Source organism: Arvicola amphibius, chromosome 2 (assembly GCF_903992535.2).
Source record: "Arvicola amphibius chromosome 2, mArvAmp1.2, whole genome shotgun sequence".
Taxonomy (NCBI): Eukaryota; Metazoa; Chordata; class Mammalia; order Rodentia; family Cricetidae; genus Arvicola; species Arvicola amphibius.
The window spans coordinates 139,944,074-139,963,163 of NC_052048.2; the positions used below are offsets into that span (position 1 = coordinate 139,944,074).

At 45.5% G+C, this 19,090-nt stretch overlaps 1 pseudogene; it reads right to left on the bottom strand.

Moving 5' to 3' along the window:
• Nucleotides 1-14,867: 14,867 nt before the first annotated feature.
• Nucleotides 14,868-15,181, bottom strand: LOC119808099 (annotated as a pseudogene).
• Between the last annotated feature and the right edge of the window lie 3,909 nt (nucleotides 15,182-19,090).

The window sequence follows — 19,090 nt, forward strand, 5'->3', positions numbered from 1 at the left end:
GGCTGTCCTGGAACTTACTTTGTAGACCAGATCTCAAACTCACAGAGATCCGCCTGCCTCTGCCTCCAAAGTGCTGGGATTAAAGGTATGTACCACCATGCCTGGCTATAAAAATGAATCTTAGTGATAATAATAGCAATGATGATGATGATAAAGTATTAGGACTTAAGATGACTTCTTGGGTAAGGATGCTTGCCATGCAAGCCTGACTTCCTCAGCTTCATGCCTAGAACCCCGTAAAAGAGAATCAAATTTACAATGTTGTTCTCTGACCTCTACATGCAAGTTCACACACACATGCACACACACACAATAACAATAGCTAAACATTAATATTATTTGAAGCTGAGCATGGTGGCATTCACCTGTAGGATCAGCAACTAGGAAGGCTGAGGCATGAGGATCACTTGAGCCGAGAGTAATCCTAGATGACAACAGAGCCCCCAGATGACATACACAGGCCCTATTTCAAAGAGGACAAAGCAAAACAAGAATAATATTGAATTGAAACAACCTAGATGACACACAGAGCAACCTAGATGACATGTGAAGCCCTCTTTCAAATAGAACCAGCAAAACAAAAATAATATTGAATTGAAACAACCTCCAAGTCCTTTGGTTGGGTGGAAATAGCAAAAGTACAGAGACATGCAGGTAGGAGCATCACGTATATGTTAATATACATGTTGTGCACATATGCTTGTCATTGCACAGAATATCTCTGGAAGGGCACATAAGCAAGAGTCTCCATTCCCTTTAGAAAGGAAAACCGATGAATGGAGTAAAAAAATGAGACAGTTCCCCCTCCTTGTTGGATGTGTCTTTCTGCTCTGAAATTTTTCTCATGCCCTGTACATATTGTTTTTATAAAAATTAATTTTAAAAGTTGCAAGGAAAAAAAGAAAGTGTTAGTTTCATGCAGGAAAAGCTTAGTTGATAATAGTTGAAACATATATTGTTGAGGTCTCGGGACAGCAGGTGTTGGCGAGGTGGGGTCGGGTACAGCCTCTTCCTCTTTCTCCATGGAGATGCAAGCTGGTGCCTCATTTTTTTGAAGAGTAACCAGGCCATGTCTATTAAAGGCTAATAAGTGTCCACCTTACAGCTTCCCTCTTAGACAAACTCCTCCAAATTAAGTGTATCTAAAATGACATGAACAACGTTCACAGCAATATAATCAGCAGGAGCCATGAAAACATAACCTTTAGTGCAATTATAACACCATACATAGCAGTTAAATGAGATGAACCACGTTTCCACACATCAATGTGAATAAAGCTCAGAAATATGTTGGAACTTTAGGATGCCAAACAGCTTCTTCAATATACCATGTGTTATCATATAAACAGTCAACACAATTCTATACATTATGTGTAGGTACCTGGAATACAACTTCCCATGATAGGAGCTACCTAAGGTTGGGTGTGCAGGGAAAGAACTAACTGTGGGGAGGTGGGAGTCCACAGCATCTATAAAGCTGTCTGTATAAAGCTGTCCATTCCATTTTCTGTTGGCATCTCCTGCTGGACACGCAGCCTGCCCTTAAGAGTACTTTGTTTCCCCAGTGAGACTCCCTTGGAGAAAACTAAATTTCCATTAGAAGATGGTTATCAACTGGAGACGGCTTCTGGGTTGGGATGTGGGCCTGTGTCCATGTCTCCTTTCAGCTCTGGACCCATCTGGGGCAGCCCCGTGCAGCCCTGTAAGTGCTGCCTCGGTCTCTGGGAGTTCATATGTGACTCAGGACTGTTGATTTAGAGGCGCTGTTTCCTTGATGTCCTCCGTCCCCTCTGGCTCGTACACTCCTTCTTCCTCCTCTGCTGCAGGATTCCCTGAGCTCTGAGGGGAGAGAACACTGAAACATTTTTTTCAATACTAAGGTTGCTTTTGAGGCAACCTGTATTATCAAAAGCTTGATTATGAAACTTGTGGCTTAATTGGCAGAAACCTGAAATCGAAGTGTTAGATGGGGAAACCTAAAATCTGGCCCAACTTTCATTTTGTAGACAAAGTGACCAGAGAGGTGAGGTGACCAGCCCTAGATCCACAGCTGGGTAAAGCAGAGCTGTGTTGTAAGGCCCATTTATCCTCAGGCCTTAGGTACCACCCCAACTAGTCTTTGCCTCAGTTTCCTTGTAGAGACTGTCAGTTACTTATCCATAAACACTCAGCATGGCGTCTGGGTAGAGTGGGTATTGGCTGCTGGTTTGTGGTTGCTATTAGTGATAGGTTCCCAGGGGGTCGCTTTCCATTGTACCCAGGTCTGTCCTTAAGTGACCCACCCTAGACCCAAATCAGTCTCAAAGAGCTGTCTTCTGATGGATACTCGGGGACAGAGACTGTCCCATCCTCTCTTCAAATATTCACAGCCTCCAGAGGTTCCAAAGCCAGATGCTTTCTTGGGTTCCTGTCACCACTTGTCATATGGGCTTCATTTACAAAGCAGAAAAGCTGTTGCCTTCATTCAACAGCCTCACACTTACAACTGCAGGGCCTTGTCTGGATGCTCCATCTCTGGTAACTTTCTAGAGATGGTGGGACCGTGTGGCCCTGTCACGTGTGTTACTTGCTGACTCCTCTTCCTGCAACATCCTTTTCACAAAGTGCCTCCCTTGGTGGTGCAGTCACTGACTTCAGGGAGGCTGGGCTTTGGCACCCACAAAGTCACCACCTCTGACACACCAGGCATCTCTCTGGCCTGGGGAGATCTTCTCAGAATGTGGCCATTCTCTCCTCCGGAAGGAGGAACTCGTGGCTTGTCTCGCTGCTGACCAACAGTAACAGCCAAGGCTTCTCTGTGGTGTGCAGACTTTGCTAGGCATTTTACATGTTTTTTTTTCCCTTGAATCTTCATAGAGTCCTACAAGATGGGGATTAATTCTACTTTGCTGATAAACAGACTGAGGTCCAGATGTTACAAAGCTTTCCTGAAGTAACTGCATGTGAATCTGGTGTCCCAGTCTGTGACTCCCAGAGCGGTGTTCTGCAGTGGATCATAGCTACATCTATGGATTATCCAACAACTAGCAGACAAATTAACCAGGTATTTATTCTAATCAGTGTTCCTGCCGTGAATTCCAGATTGTGGCTGGGGCTGCATTACAGACAACTGGGTGTTTGTTTGTTTGTTTTGTTTTTCAAGACAGGGTTTCTTTGTGCAGCCTGTCCTGTCCTGGAACTCACTCTGTGGACCAGGCTGGCCTTGAACTCAAAGATCCACCTGCCTCTGCCTCCTGGGTGCTGGGACTAAAGGTGTGTGCCACCACCATCTGGAACCTGGTGTGTTGGTTTTTGTTTTATCATATTGCAATATATTTTATAATCTCTTAGAAGTCTGTTTTGTTTCTAATGGGAGACAGAAAGGGGTGGCTCTGGATGGGAAGGGAGGTGGGAAATAACTGGGAAGAGCAGAGGGAGGGGAAACCATAATAAGGATATATCATGTGAGGAAAAAAAATTCTATTTTTAGTAAGAACAAAAGAAAAAATGTGAAACTGAGGAGGGGCAATGGGATTCATCCCGAACTATACACAGAAATATTCCATTTGAATATAAGGTATGGAATTAGAAAATGTGGCGGGGGGAGGTTTCAGCATTCTTACTAGAAAACTTAAGGGCTCTATGCAGCCAGCCGTATGAGACGGTTATGTCCTGGTTGTTTCAGGAGAAGCAGTTTGGGAGAAGAAGTGGAACAGAGGGGCGTGACATAGAGCGTGGTTCTTGTTTCTAGAAAGTCACAAAAGCATCCCCTGCCTTAAAGTCATCCATTCCACTAAACCGGGACCCCTAAAAAACAACCTTGTGACCTTCTCTGGGAATACTAAATAAGCCCCCAAGGTCTTAAGAAATATGGGACTTACAAATAAGGCCAAGCATTTCACCCCGATTCTGATGAAAGGTTTATGAGCCCCAGAATAGCCTGAGCAGGACATGTCTGGATTGAATATTCGGTGCACACTTAACGCCGACGTGTTTCAGAGGCTTCGTGTTTCACAGCCAAACCCTGCCAGAGCTGTGAGAGTTTCGTGATACCCATGGTAGGGGACATTTTCTCACTTCTTGGGGCCATAAATAGTGCGGGCTCCTGTCTGTGGCACATGCGAGCTAATTAGTCCCATTAAGCTTCATGGATGTGCTAGCATCACTGTCCCTTGACCTTGTCCCCATAGAAAACAAAGGCTAAGAAGATGATGACATGTGTCAGACCAAGGGTCTGACAGGGTGACCATCATGAGGAAGACTCTGGAAAATGAAATGGAAGTTCTGGGGAGGTGGGGAGGTAGCTACTGGGGTCAGGTCAGATTTCAAAGACGAGACCCTTTCAGTGTGAAATGCTTGCTAATTGAGTCTTGTCCCAGGCTAGAACAAGGACAAGTCCAGCAATCAAACCCACTGAGCCTCATAGAAGACCCCCCTCTGTGCAGAGATGGAAGAGAGTCACAATCTGTTCCCAAGTCACAGGGATCCGGGTGTTTACAAATCATGAGGTAGGAAGTAAAGGCAAGAATGAGGCTTTGAGGATGCGCAGGGCAGCACAGCACTCAGCGCACTTTCTCACCATGCCCTGCTCTTAGGGAGAGAAGAAAACAGTGCCTCTCCTTCAGTGTTCAGTCGGTCCTTAACAAGACACAAGAATACAGAGAGCAGGTGGCGGTGGCACAAGCCTTTAATCCCAGCACTCAGGAAGCAGAGGCAGAAGCAGGCAGATCTCTATGAATTTGAGTCTAGCCTGGTCTACAGAGCTAGTTCCACAACAGTCAAGGGTATGCAGAGAAACTCTGTCTTGAAAAAGAAAACAACAAAAAATGCCAGGCAGTGGTGGCGCACGTCTTTAATCCCAGCACTCGGGAGGCAGAGACAGGTGAATCCTCTGTGAGTTTTGAGGCCAGCCTGGTCTACAGAGAGAGTTCAGGACAGGCTCCAAAGCGACACAGAGAAACCCTGTCAAGAAAGACAGAGAGGGGGTGGGGTATCAAGGTCAACAATCATTGTGGAAACTGGATGGGGGGACCTTAGCTCCGCCTCCGCTCCATGTGCCCCTCCCTGATGCAGATAAACAGCTCTGTCACTGAGAATCTGGGCTCCAAGTCCAGGAAAGCCCTGCACACAGGGAGCCTGGACCTCTCCTCAGCCTCCTAAATAACTGGATGTGCCCTTCCCCCCTCCCCGAGAGGAGATGGGATCTTCCCTGCCAGGGCCCAATGTGAGCCTCAACTGCCTACGGTCCCTACGCCAGAGATGTTCCACTGGAAGGAGTATCCAGGAGCAAGTGGAGTTACAAACCGAATTCTGCTGGAACCAAACTCTCTGCATAAGTGCCTTCTCGTCAGCGCTCTCCTTCATCCGGCATCTTCCACGACTGACAGCGATCCTGGTGGGCTGGCAGAACATTGTCGCTTGAAAGCTCATGTAGCAGAATTCAAACCCATCTCCTCTTATTCAGACACTGGGGTTTCACGTTTTAAAAACAGTAGTCAGCCGACTGTGGCCCGCAGTACAGACCAAATGGAGTGAGCCTCCTGGTTTTGCAAATACTGCTTCATCTGGACACATCCCTGCCTGTCTGGTCAGGTACTGCTCATGGCTGCCTTTACAGCAAAGAGCTGCGGAGTTACAACAGTGACCATGTCGCCTGGCCAGGAAAGCCTGAACAACGGGCTCTCTTTCCAGCTTGCTCCAGAAAAAGCCTGCTGACTCCAGTCCTAAAGGTATCATTGTTACAGTTTTAGAAATTGAGACAATCTCCTTTGAAGTTATTAGCAGGAGTGGCTACACACCAGCCACGGGCTGCTCAATCACTTCTTGAAGAAGGGGAGGGTGACATTTATTAGCTCTGTGGCCTTGAAAACACTTAATCTTTCTGAGCTCCAGTTTCTTCACCAGCCAGAGGGGCACAACAGCCGTGCCTGCTTGCCTTGGTCTGCTCAGGTGACTTAAGCAACAGAAATACCACTTAGAGATGCAGCCGAGCAGAAAGAATTTGTTATTAATACAATTTGTTTATTGTGTATCACATTATTTTGAAACAAACTGACTCTCTGTAACACAGCCTGGCCTCCAATTCCAGATCCCCCTGCCTCTGCCCCTGCCTTCTGAGTCTTTGGCAGGTGTATGCCATCATGCCTAGCTAATGTTGGCATAATTTAATAGAGTTGGGGTTACATGTTTCTGGGAACTTATTTTTAACAGTACTAGCAGCTGGAAGTCTGAGATCAAGGTAGCGGCCAAGTCAGGCCCTAGTGAAGGTCCTTTTCGGGCTGAGGGTGGTCGCCTTCTGACTACACCTCACTGTGGGGAGGTGGGGGTGGGGGTGGGGTGTTGGGGTGAGTGGGTGGGGTGAAAATCAGTTTAAGGATCCACTCATATCATATATCATTTAGCCTCAACCACCTCCTGAAGACCCCATCTCCAAATGTATTCATTCTGGAGGACCAGAGTAAGTGGCGTCTAAGGAGCACAGTATTTGAAGGCAGGGGGTTTCCTTAGCTCACCTTGAGCCAGTGTCTCAGCTACTCTGGCCTCTGTCTCCTGATCTCTGCAGGCAGAATGTTTAGGAAAATTCAATTAACAATCCCCCTCTAATTTTTTCAGTAGGATCTTACTAGCCCAAGGCTTATCTGAAACCTACTTCATGGCTGAGGATGACCTTGAACTCTTGAACACCCTGCCTCCAGAGTGTGCCAGCAAGCCAAGGTTACCTAGCGCTGGGATAGGAACCAGGACCTTGAGCATGACAAGCCTACACTCTCCCAGCTGAGCTGCGTCCCCAGTCCCATAGTGCCTTGAACACATGTGGTCTTTTGTTTCATTTCCTAGGATCTTTCTTCTATTTGGTTTTTAAATGGCCACTGTGTTCTCAAACTTGCAATCCCCCTGCCTCAGCATCTCTGGTGCGAGACTACAAGTTTATGGTACCGTACCTGGTTACTTGTTTCATTTTCTCTTATTAGCTTTTAGCCTTTTGCTTTTTCTCATGGTTACAAGAGAGCCGCTGTGTCTCCAGCCATCTCATGGATATCACGCCCAAGGTGGAAGTAGGAGACACATTCAGCTGCATCTAAAAAGCACAGCAGATGCTAAGGCCAGTTCCTCTGTCGGGAGGGTGGCGACTGTGCCCCGGGCACCTCTGTCCCTGTCTACCCCACTTGCATTAGAGCGGTCACAATGCAAATGTGAACCACCTCCAGGCTTTGTCCCCTGGAAAGCCACAGTAGAAACCCTGAACCCCATCCCTGAGCTGGTACCTGGTTCTGCCCCAAATGCTCACAGCCTTTAAAAAAAAGTGAGGCAAGCAGGTGACTAGCATTAGGCCAGAGTCTCATTCCCACAAAGGAAGATTAAGGTCGCAGAAGGTAGAGTGTTATTTAAAGCTCAGGATATAAGCAGAGTGGAGACACCTCATGTCATGGGGACACATTCCAGAAAGTGTTCAGGTCCAGGGCAAGAGCAAAGTGGCTGACCCTACGGCGTCCACTGGCGTCGCCATGAAAGATCAACATCCTCGAGTGGAGCGTGCAAATAACCAAGCCTTGTTTACGCCAAGACCTTTGCAGCAAATATTTTGAAATTCAGATTTTGTCAGGCTGGTGTGACTAGGAAAGCCTCGTTGGAGGAATATGCTAATAAGTCATTAAAGCACACTCATATCGTGCCATATGGTACACTTGAAACATAAAACACGGGGCTCTATTCTGTGGCCAGGGTTGGTTGATAAAAGAGAGCCCTGGGGAGAAGGTTGTTACCCCGACCACCATACTTTATATGCTAACTCTTCTTCCAGGGGCTTGTCGTCTCAACCAGGCTCGGCAGCTGTCTATAAATGGCACTCCATGGGAGAAAACTACTGCAGATAATGGGAGCGTAAAACCCAAGCTGGCAAAAATATGGTTGCATGAAGTCAGTTCCTGGGGTGGAGTTTTGTTCTTTGGGTTACTCGTTAAGTTTTTAGTAAGTACGTTCTAAGTTCTCTACTTATGATCTTGTTTGTAAAAAGAACCAAAGACAAGAGAGTCCTGGGAGGGGTGTGTGTGGCAGGTAAACAGACTACGGATTGACAGCGTGAGCTCATGGATGACTTTAATATGCAAGTCAGGCTCAGAGCGTCTCCGCATTCAGAAGCTAAACTTGGTGGTTTGTGCTCTAATTGCATTGTGGCCTGCGGATCGCATTTGAGAAAATATGCAGATACATGCAGAAGCCTTCTAATCACTCCCTGGCTGCAGCAGACCCAAGCCCACCCCACAGCCTGAATTCAGCAAGAGGAACCCGCCTCACAGTCCTCAATCCATTGTCTTGGTAACAAATTTCTTCTCAGCCCTGGGCTATTATGGGAAATATATACTTAGGAACCTCGGGGCAGTAACTCGACCTTTTGTTTTTGCTCAGATAGAACTCACTTCAAGTCCTGAGCATGATTAATAAGACAAATGCCTTCATTACACGTCTCTCTTTCACACTCTGCAGCAAACAGCACAGCTTGGGTCCTGGAAACCTGACTGGGGCCGAGAGAGAATGAAGAAATGGCCAATATGGATAAGCATACAGGAAAGCTAGCGTTAGGTGGAGAGACACCAACACCTCCCTCAACAACCTGAACCCTTAGCGCATTTATTACATACAGCCCAATGGGGAAGAGTTAGTCTCTGTAGGCAACAGTCTGAGGCTATTTTTTTGCATACTGCCAGCATTTGAACCCCAACCAGAAAAAGGTTTGGCCATTCCCGAGGGTCTGAGGCCTTGGGTCTTGATATGGCTATGCCCATGTCAAAGAACACACGTTCACTCAGGGCTTCCTCAGCCCCCTACCACATTCTACACTTCTTAAATTTGAAAGCAAAAGAGGAAGAGGAGAAGGAGAAGGGGAGGGAAGGAAGGGAAAAAAGGGAGGAAAGGAGGAGGGGAAACAGAGGTTGGAGGAAGAAGGGAGAAGGAAGGGGATGGGAGGGAGCGAGATTACTTCCTACTGGCACTATATCCAAGGTAAAAACAAGCTCACTGAGCCTCCTATGAAAACACACGTCTTTAATCCCGACACTCAAGAAGGAAGAGGCAGGTGGATCTCTGTGAGTTCGAGGCCAGCCTGGTCTACACGGTGAGTTCCAGGCCAGCCAGAACTACACAGTGAAACACTCTCAAAAAACCTTGAAAAGTCCATGAGGCCAATTGGGCCAAACCCAGGCAAGAGCTCAAGAGTAGATGAGCCTCAGGAAGGTCTAAGCCTTAGTTCTAGGGCTTCCCTGGACCAGGTCCCAAACAAACTGTTTACAGTAACAAATGATACAATCTTCCTGCTGATTAACTAGTAAGAAGTGAGTTTTCTTTTCTTACCTAAGTCTCTAAGCAATGCCTGCCCTGTAGCTCTAGTTTAATGCCCATTGTAGATAATTAGGCTTCCTACCTCCCAAGACACGTTGTTAAAGGAAAAGATGGGTGTTAAAGCCACATCTAACAGAGTGCTATTTTATTTAAATTATTTTTAATCTCATCTGTGGGGTTTTTGTTTGTCTGTGTTTTAGCTTAGTTTTTTTTTCCAGATTCCAAGATGCACCCCTCAAACAAATGCCAACTCCAAACAGGTTAAAACTGAATAACCCTCCTCCCACCACTGCCAGAAATATCTGGCCATAACGAAAGGACAGATTTGCTTCTAGACTTTTATCTACGTCACATAGGATCCCTTTTAGAAATTTCTAAGGTGGAAGAAGGTACGTGCTTCTGTGTGTGTGTGTGTGTGTGTGTGTGTGTGTGTGTGTGTGTTCATTTTAACAAGCATAATGCTATTATCTGGAAAAAAATAGTTAATTCAAAAAAAGTAAAAAATTTCCTTTTCCAAACTTTAAGGGCAGGGCAAAGACATAAGTGAGTTTTTAATTCATCAGAACGCTTTAACAGTTCTGGGTAATTTCTGGTTTCTCTGTTAGTCCCGGGAGTTCAGATGACTCAAAGGTCACAGAACCCAGAGTTCTCGCAAACAAGGGTCTCTCTTAAACTGCAGGACCCAAACTGTTACCAGCTCTGTGGTGGGGCACCTTCCTTCTCTGAGTACTGGCGTCCCTGCAGACACCCCTCAACCACTCGCAGCATGGACTGCCTTCGTGGTCTGCTGTCCTGTGGCCCCAATCAGTGGCCAGCACACCAAGGCTCCCAGGAGATAGTTTCAGTTCCCGGTGCCTTTCTGGCCAGTTCTTTTCATATTCCACCACCAAGTTAATATCTGAAGGCAATGGGGAGATGCTCAGAGACCGTGCCTGGAACCAGACACCGGTATTAACACTCCTCTAACGCCTCCCACTTCCTGGCTGGAGAGGGAGCTGAATGAAATGTGCTACAGAATGAGCCAAGACATGGGAAGGGCAGGGGCAGTGGGGGGACAGGGAGCAGAGGATGAGGATGGACAGGAATAATGACGTATGTGTGAAACAGCTAAGAAAAGCCTTTATTTTGTAAGCTAACAAAATAACTTGGGAGATGCAGACAGGCAGGGCCTGGCACTCACTGCCTCCTCTAGAAGCTACACACCAGTGTGTACCAGTGTGGCTCCTTGCCCAACATTATGTCTAGGAATCTATTCAAGCTGGTCATTATCTTCCAGTTCAGATGAAAGAGGATGGCATCACACAAAAACAGAGGGACAAAGTTGGAAAGTTCTGAACATAAAAACGTAAAGAGCCAGACCTGACTTCTTCAGCAAATTCCAAGAAAACTACCAGGAGGCGGGTGAAGGGTTTCTGTGAAAAGGGTAGGAGACAGCAACAAGGTCCATGCCCAGACAGCATCTGAATTGCAATTAGAACAAAAGAAATAGGCAGGCGGGTGTGGTAGCGCATGCCTTGATCGCAGCACTTCGGAGACAGAAACAGGGGGTTCTCTGTGAGTTCAAGGCCAGCCTTGAAGGTCTATGTAGTGAGCTCCAAGACAGCCAGGGCTATGTACAGAGACCTGTCTCAAAAAGAAAGAGAGAGAGAAGGAGAGAAAAGGAGAAAAGGAGAAAGAGAGGAAGGGATGGATAGAGGAAGGGAGGGAAGGAGGGAGGGAGGAAGGGAGGGAGGGAGGGAGGGAGGGAGGGAGGGAGGGAGGGAGGGAGGGAGGGAGGAAGGAAGGAAGGAAGGAAGGAAGGAAGGAAGGAAGGAAGGAAGGAAGGAAAAAGAAACTATTTGCTCTTAACTTGAACTACCAAACGTGTATGAATGTCCTCAGGGGACAACATTGATACTGAGGGGGTTACTGCTAATCTAAGCAGGATGATGATGGAGCTATGGGGGTTTTAAAGGTCGCATGGAAATAGTTTTGGACACAGTGACAGGACAACCAGAGGGTCGGAAAATGGAGAGCTCTGAGATCAGATTGGCCAATCTAACTGCAGGCCTAGGAGAGTGATTGCAGAGTTTTCTCCTCTTTGAATGCCTGAGGTTTTCCAGCTGCCTCAGGATAAGCTATGTTTTTAGTCCTGTGATGGCCCATGCCTGGGTCTGCTGTTTGCATTCCCACAGTACTATTGTTTAGCATGCTCAGGTGTGCTCAGATGCACTAGGATCTAGAGACTCAAAGCTGGAGATTTATTTGGGGCAAGAAAATTCATAGGTTATTTTCGTGCTTCTATCAGGAGATGCATAATGCCTTCAATAAAAAGGTTTTAAAAGTTAGTTTTCCCCACTGAAAACTGGACCGGCTTCCTGGAGAGGTAGTGTTTGGGATGAATTATTTATTGAAGTAAAGAACCAGGCACAGAGCCTCATGGATGTCAGACTCTTTCCCACGTAATCCCTCAACAGTCTTGCCAATAAGTCTTATTATTTGTTGGATCAATTTTTAAACATTATTTTATTGTGTGTGGATGTGTTGTGTGTACTAGCGCAGTCAGGTATGCGTGCATGGGCGTGCATACACAGCAGCTAAAGGAGGACTTGGAGTGTCTTCTTCCATCGCTCTAATTTATTTTAGAGACAAGAAACTCACTGTTGGGCTGGAGAGATGGCTCAGTGGTTAAGAGCACTGGCTGCTCTTCCAGATGTCCTGAGTTCAATTTCCAGCATCCACATGGTGGCTCACAACCATCTGTAATGAGATCTGGTGTTCTCTTCTGGTGTGTGGGCATACATGGAGGCAGAATGTTGTATACATAATAAATAAATAAATAAATAAAAATAAATAAATAAATCTTTAAAAAATAAAGAAAGAAAGAAACTCACTGTTTCATCTAGCCTGGTCAACCATCAAGCTCCCAAGATAAACCTGTTCTTGCCCCCCCATCCTAGAGTGACAGTCATGTGCAGTCATGCCCTGCTTTGATGTAGGTGCTGGGGATTTGAACTCAGGCCCTCTTGTTTACACAGCGGAAGTTCTTACGCACGGAGCCAGACATCTCTCAGCCCTGCAATCTGCTTTGGCTACAATCCTGTTTATCGCTGTCCCCCCCCATAGAGCATACCCAGTCTCTTGACCCTTACTGTATCTGGAGCCTCAAGTGTGATGCGCAACTACTCCTCGGCCTCCATCAGCAGCCCTCCAAAGGCTGGAGGGCAGAAGCCAGGAGCACACAGTCAGTCCCGGCCCTGAGGACGAGCACAAGCAGTGTTTTATCCATGATTTGCTAGTATGCTTCTAAAAGTCCCAGCAAGCCTACTTCTTTCCACCTAGGAATAGCCAAATGCCATTTCTCTAACACGCCAAATGCCAAAAGCCACATCATGCTTCTTCAGGGAGCTCGTCACGTTCCTTATTCTGACGCTTTAACAATTCTCCAGCGAGCAAGAACTGCGGACACAACAGTCAGCTCAAGTGCTCTTTATGCGAACGCTGGGCCATCTTGAGTAGCAGCTGTCCTTGTGTGTAGAGGGGAGGAACCGTACCGTGTAATGAAAGTGTTGAGTAGTGACCTAATAGGCTGCAAGGCCACACCGGCAAAGCTGGGGAAGGTCATTCTGACTGGGGGATGTGCTCCAGGGGAGCCGACCAGGCGCCCTCCCTGGCCACATCTCTCCCTGTGCTGGTTCCCCTTGCTCCTCTGGGACAGTCTAGGAGTAGCTGGCAGGCACGGTCAGCTGTGAACCTTGACAGAAACATGACACAGTTCCCCCAAGCCCCTTGCTACGGTGCCAAATCTTCCATCGTTGCAGTGATTCCTTCCTGGTGGCCATGTTTTCACTGTAGATCCAAAACAAAACCACCGTCCTGTCCCCTCTTCTGCCAGCCAGACACAGTTGATCATTTTCCTAATTGCCTTTGCACATGTTTCAGTCTCTCTAGCTATCTAACGACAGCGCCAGGTAATCCATAACAGCAATTACATATCAGAGCTGCCAGGGACTATCGGACAAATGCATAATGGGGCATTTTAAAAGTGCTTAAAGCGTAATGCTAATTAGGAAGGGTATCAGACATGATACTTACCACAATAGGGAGCACGTTGGGATTTCTGTCGTAAAAAGAAAAACAATGGTATCTATTAGGACTTACAGTCTGTGGCTGTGAGGAGAGAGTCTGAGGATGCGATATTCACTTAGTGCAGATATAAAGCACGACTCTCGTTGGTTGCTTGCCCATTTGTTGAGTTAGCCTCCACTAACTACGGCATTTCCCCAAGGGTTAAATGCTAACACGAAAGAGGCAGGGAAGAGCATGCTGCATGTCCCTGTCCTTGGGAAGCCTGAAGTGTGAAGACACACAGAGAGAGAAACAGAATCCCCAGAGATGCACAAACCAACCTCAATCACTGCTGCTGCTGTTCAGACAGCCCATCAGCCCCTGACACAGTCACAGCATGCAGGAAACAGTACAGGGGACTCCCAAGCCAGAAAGAACCTGAAAAGAGCAGAGGGTTATTAAAGAGAGTGCCACAGGGCGACACTATTGAGACTCTGCAGTTCAGCCTAGGAAGGGGCACTGGGATCTGAATCACAGAATTTGGGTTCAAACCCAGGCTGTGCCTCTTTGAGCTTTTTGATCTCGAGCAAGAGAACCTCCCTACCTCCTCCTTTCCTCACCAGTGAAATACGGACACTCATCTTACAGCCTGTTTATGAGGATCACCCTAGGGAAAGCATTATGGCTCTGAAGACATTGGGCACAGAAAGCCCACAGCCACTTTGAAATGAGCAAGAGCAGAGTAGAGAACAATGCGTATCTGGATACAGATAAGTTCCTGAGCTGCTTAAGCAGAAGAGTTTTATCTTGGAAATGCCTTAAATATGAGGCAGAATCATTCCATTGTTTGAAGTATTTGTCAGAACCATAGCTGACTTTTGACTAGGGTGTGGGGAGGTAGCCTGGCTATTATTCAGACAGTGAAGAGATTTGATAGAGAAAGGATATATCTTAGTTAGGGAACCAAAAGACTCCTGAAATATAGAAACATAATAAAATAAACCATCCAGGCATGGTAGCACACACCTTTCTAGCAGAGACAGGAGAGATCTGAGTTCAAAGCCAAACTGGTTTACATAGTGAGTTCCAGGGCTACATGGTGACACCTTGTCTCAAAAAAACAGGTGGGGGATGGGAGTGAGGAGGAAGAGGAAAGAAAGGGAAGAAAGACTACGGCCATACCACCAAAAAAAAAAAAAAGAAAGAAAGAAAGAAAGAAAAATGGAAGGAAGAAGAGAAAAACATCGCCAGCAAACGGGGTTACCAATCAAAAAAGAAAAGAGGGAGATGGTTCAGGCAGTGGAGTGCGTGCCTTATGCACAAGTACCTGACTTTGATCCCTTGAACCCACACTTTAAAAAAAGGAAGTTGTGGTGGTGTGCACTTATGATCCCAGCACTAGAGACTAGGGATCAAGGTACACATGCATCCCCACTACACACACACACAAATAATTTTTTTTGAGTGAAAGCTCATGATTTTATTGTCTTCATAACAAGATCAGCTTAGAACTGGATCACTTGGCCCTTTCTCTTCTTATCACCTCCAAGTTCAAAATGCTCGCATCTCTTAATAGCCAGCATCCTCTTCGATCTGCAGTTGGGCTCCACACATTCCAGTCTCAGCACAATCTTCTTTGTAGTTTTCGCCTTTTTGCAGAAAATAGGCTTAGTCTGCCCACCATAGCCACTCTGTTTCCTGTCATAACGCTGCTTTCCCTGGGCATACAAAGAATCTTTGCCCTTCTAGGTCACTTTGTGGGGTTGGTGCTTGCCACATTTCTTGCAGAATGTCGGCGGGTCTTAGGAACTTTCACCATGTTGGCAGGTGCGATATCGGCACAGAAAGAAAGAGGGAAGGCTAACAATGGAAGTTTATAGGCCACAAATAATTTTTTTAACTTGGAGAGCTCCTGAGAAGTGATACCTGGTATTGACCTTGGGCCTCAACATGCATCACACACATACACACACACACACACACACACACATATATGAACACAGGCCATGCACACCCAAATGTACACACATGCACACATACATATGCACATCCACATGTACACACAGAAAGATAAGAGCTACCTGTGGAAGATGCAATATAGAAGTAAGTACCTAAGGTTAGGTCTCCACACCGTCTCCCCAGTCAAAGCCACCTACTCTTACCTAGAACCCACAAAAGACTCTAAGCTAGTCAGAAATGCTTTCTGCTTCAGGCAGCAATTTAGCTATTAGTGGCCTATAAATAAAGGTGTTTTGTTTCTAGATCAAGAACAATCCTGTACAATAAAGGAACTTCTGGAGGCATCACAATCCCTGACTTCAAACTCTACAATAGAGATACAGTACTGAAAACAGCCTGGTATTGGCATAAAAACAGACAGGAAGGCCAATGGAACCAAATTAAAGACCCAGATATTAATCCACACACCTATGAACACCTGATTTTTGACAAGCAAAAATTATAAAATGGAAAAAAGAAAGCATATTTAACAAACAGTGCTGGCATAACTGAATATCAACATGTAGAAAAATGAAAATAAATCTATATCTACCACCATGCACAAAACTCAAATTCAAATGAATCAAAGACCTCAACATAAAGCCACAGCCACACTGAACCTTGTAGAAGAGAAAGTGGGAAGTACATTTGAACACATTGGCACAGGGAACTACTTCCTAAATATAACCCCAGTAGCACAGACACTGAGAGAAACAATTAATAAACGGGACCCCCTAAAACTGAAAAGTTTCTGTAAAGCAAAGGACATGGTCAACAAGACAAAACAATAGCCTACAGAATGGGAAAAGATCTTTACCAACCCCACATCAGACAGAGGAATGATCTCCAAAATATACAAAGAACTCAAGAAATTGGTCATCAAAAGAACAAATAATCCAATTTTTAAAAAATGGAGCATATACATAAACAGAGAACTCTCAATAGAGGAATCTAAAATGGCTAAAAGACACTTAAGGAAATGTTCAACATCCTTAGTCATCAGAGAAATGCAAATCAAAACAACTCTGAGATTCCATCTTACACCTGTAAGAATGGCCAAGATCAAAAACACTGATGATAACTTATGCTGGAGAGGTTGTGGGGTAAAGGGAACACTCCTGCATTGCTGGTGGGAATGCAAATTAAATAAGTACAGCCCCTTTGGATATCAGTATGGAGATTTCTCAGAAAATCAGAAAACAACCTTCCTCAAGACCCAGCAATACCACTTTTGGGTATATATCCAAAGAATGCTCAACTGTGCCACAAGGACACATGCTCAACTGTGCTCATAGCAGCTTTGTTTGTCATAGCCAGAACCTGGAAATAACCTAAATGCCCCTCGACCAAAAAGTGTTTAAGGAAAATGTGGTTCATTTACACAATGGAGTACTACACGGCAGAAAAAAAAATGACATCTTGAAATTGGCAGGAAAATGAATGAAGCTAGAAAACATCATTTTGAATGGGGTAACCCAGATGCAGAAAGACAATTATCATATGTACTCACTTATAAGTGGCCTTTAGACATAAAGCAAAGAAAACCACCCTACAATTCACAATCCCAGAGAACTTTGACAACAATGAGGACCCTAAGAGAAACATACATGAATCTAATCTACATGGGAAGTAGAAAAAGACAATACCTCCTGAGTAAATTGGGAGCATGGGGACCATAGGAGAGGGTTGAAGGGGAGGGGAAAAGAGGGAGCGGAGCAGAGAAAAATGTATAGCTCAATAAAATCAATTAAAAAAAAAAAAGTACCAGGAGACTTTATAAGTCTATACTTTTATTTCACTTTTTGTCTTTTTGGGATGTCATTTATATTGAACTTACAATATAAAATACTCTGCAAAAAATAGTAGCTGCAGAAAAGATACATAAGTGTTAAGGAAGGAAATTTCAATAGAAATTACCCTGGAAATGTTTATCTTTTTGTGTTTAGCTATCGTGAGTCATGACTCAAGTCATTAGTAGTGGGAGAATAGATAATTCTGAGTCATATAAGGATGAAACTCTCTGACAGTCTTGTTGGGGAATATTATTTTAAGGTGTGTTGTGTTTGCTTACGCTGCATTTGTTTAACTCTGTGAAGCTGTGACTCTTTCCCTGTCTAAAACACCTGATGGGCTAATAAAGAGTTGAATGGTCGATAGTGAGGCAGGAGCAAGGATAGGCGGGGCGGCAGGCAGAGAGAATAAAGAGGAGAAATGTGGGAGAAGGAACAAGAGAACAGGAAGAGGAGGACATCAGGTACGAGCCACCCAGCTACACAGCAAGCCACAGAGAAAGAAGCAAAGAAAGGTATACAGAAATAGAGAAAGATAAAAGCCCAGAGGCAAAAGGTATTGGGGATAATTTAAGAAAAGCTGGCAAAAAACAAGCCAAGCTAAGGCTGGAAATTCATAACTAAGCATAAGCCTCCGTATGTGATTTATTTGGGAGCTGGGTGGTGGACCCACCAAAAAGCCAAAAGAGTAAAACATCACCCAGCAGTCTGGCAGAAGCCTGTGATCCAGTGTCTGCAGTTAGCTTCAGACCCCAAATTTGTGTGGCTTACATTTCCACCGTAGTCCAGGAACTACATACTGCTAGAAATAAGGGCAAAAAGGAATGCCATATCTTCAGCATTTCTTCATTTTAGAATTTGTTTGGACATCATCAGTGTTTCCCATGAGCAGACCAGTAGAAAGGAAGAAAGGGGAAGCTGCAAATGAAGGCTCCATGTTTCAGGCCATCATTCACAGGTAGGGGTGAAAAGATCAATTGCAGAGACACGGAAAGCCTCAAAGATTCCACCTCTCTCCTGGACCCTTCAAGTCTAGACCTGAAATCACTGAGTCTCTCTGTCTAGCCTCAGGGCAGAGGACAGAGAGGGACAATAAGCAAAAGACAATCAAGTTTCTATTAGGGGGACAAAGAATGACTGAAGTGACCCAAACCAGCAAGAATAGGGGTACCAAAAGGCAAGGTGTTGAGTGGGAGGAATGGGGACGAGAAATAAAGACAAGCAATAGCTGGGACCAGGCGGTCACAAATAAGCTTATACCAAGCAAGTTTACTAAGAAGTACATCATATGTAATGATTTCTAGGGGAGAAGGTCGAAATCATCAGAGAGCTAAGTCAGTCAATGTGGTGGGCAAAGGGAACATGGGATACCCCAGACACTGCAGCCTAAGGACTAATAACCACAGCCCAGAGGGAGGGAAGAGTTGGGTCCCCAGAAACTACAACCTTGACTCCTCTGGACTCTGGCTCCAGCCCTTGCCAAGTCCACTCCTGGACAAGGACACAGAACTAAAGTTCCCTTAGTCCTTTCGACAGGGTCTCTGAGAAAGTCTTGGGTTTGTCTGGCTCTCACACTGAAGGAAATCAGGGTGGAGTAAAACACCTTCTCTAGGGACTGAGTAGGTATCTACTTCCGAAGAGTAGAAATGTTTCTACATGATTGCAGGCTTGCCAAGAAACAAACAGTGCCCAGCAAGGAAGACAGTCATGTGTGGCTCCACCTTGCTCATTTAAATAAGCACAATAAAAAGTATTTAAAAGACACCACTTTTACCCCTCAGATGACTAAGGATAGGGACTGGGGACATAGTTCAGTGACAGAGTGCTTGCCTAGCATGCTTGAGACCGACCTTAGGTTCAGTCCCTGGCATCACCAAGAAGTCCACCAATAGCAGAAGGAAACATGAAAAGTAGGATCATACCCAGTGTGATTGTCAAGG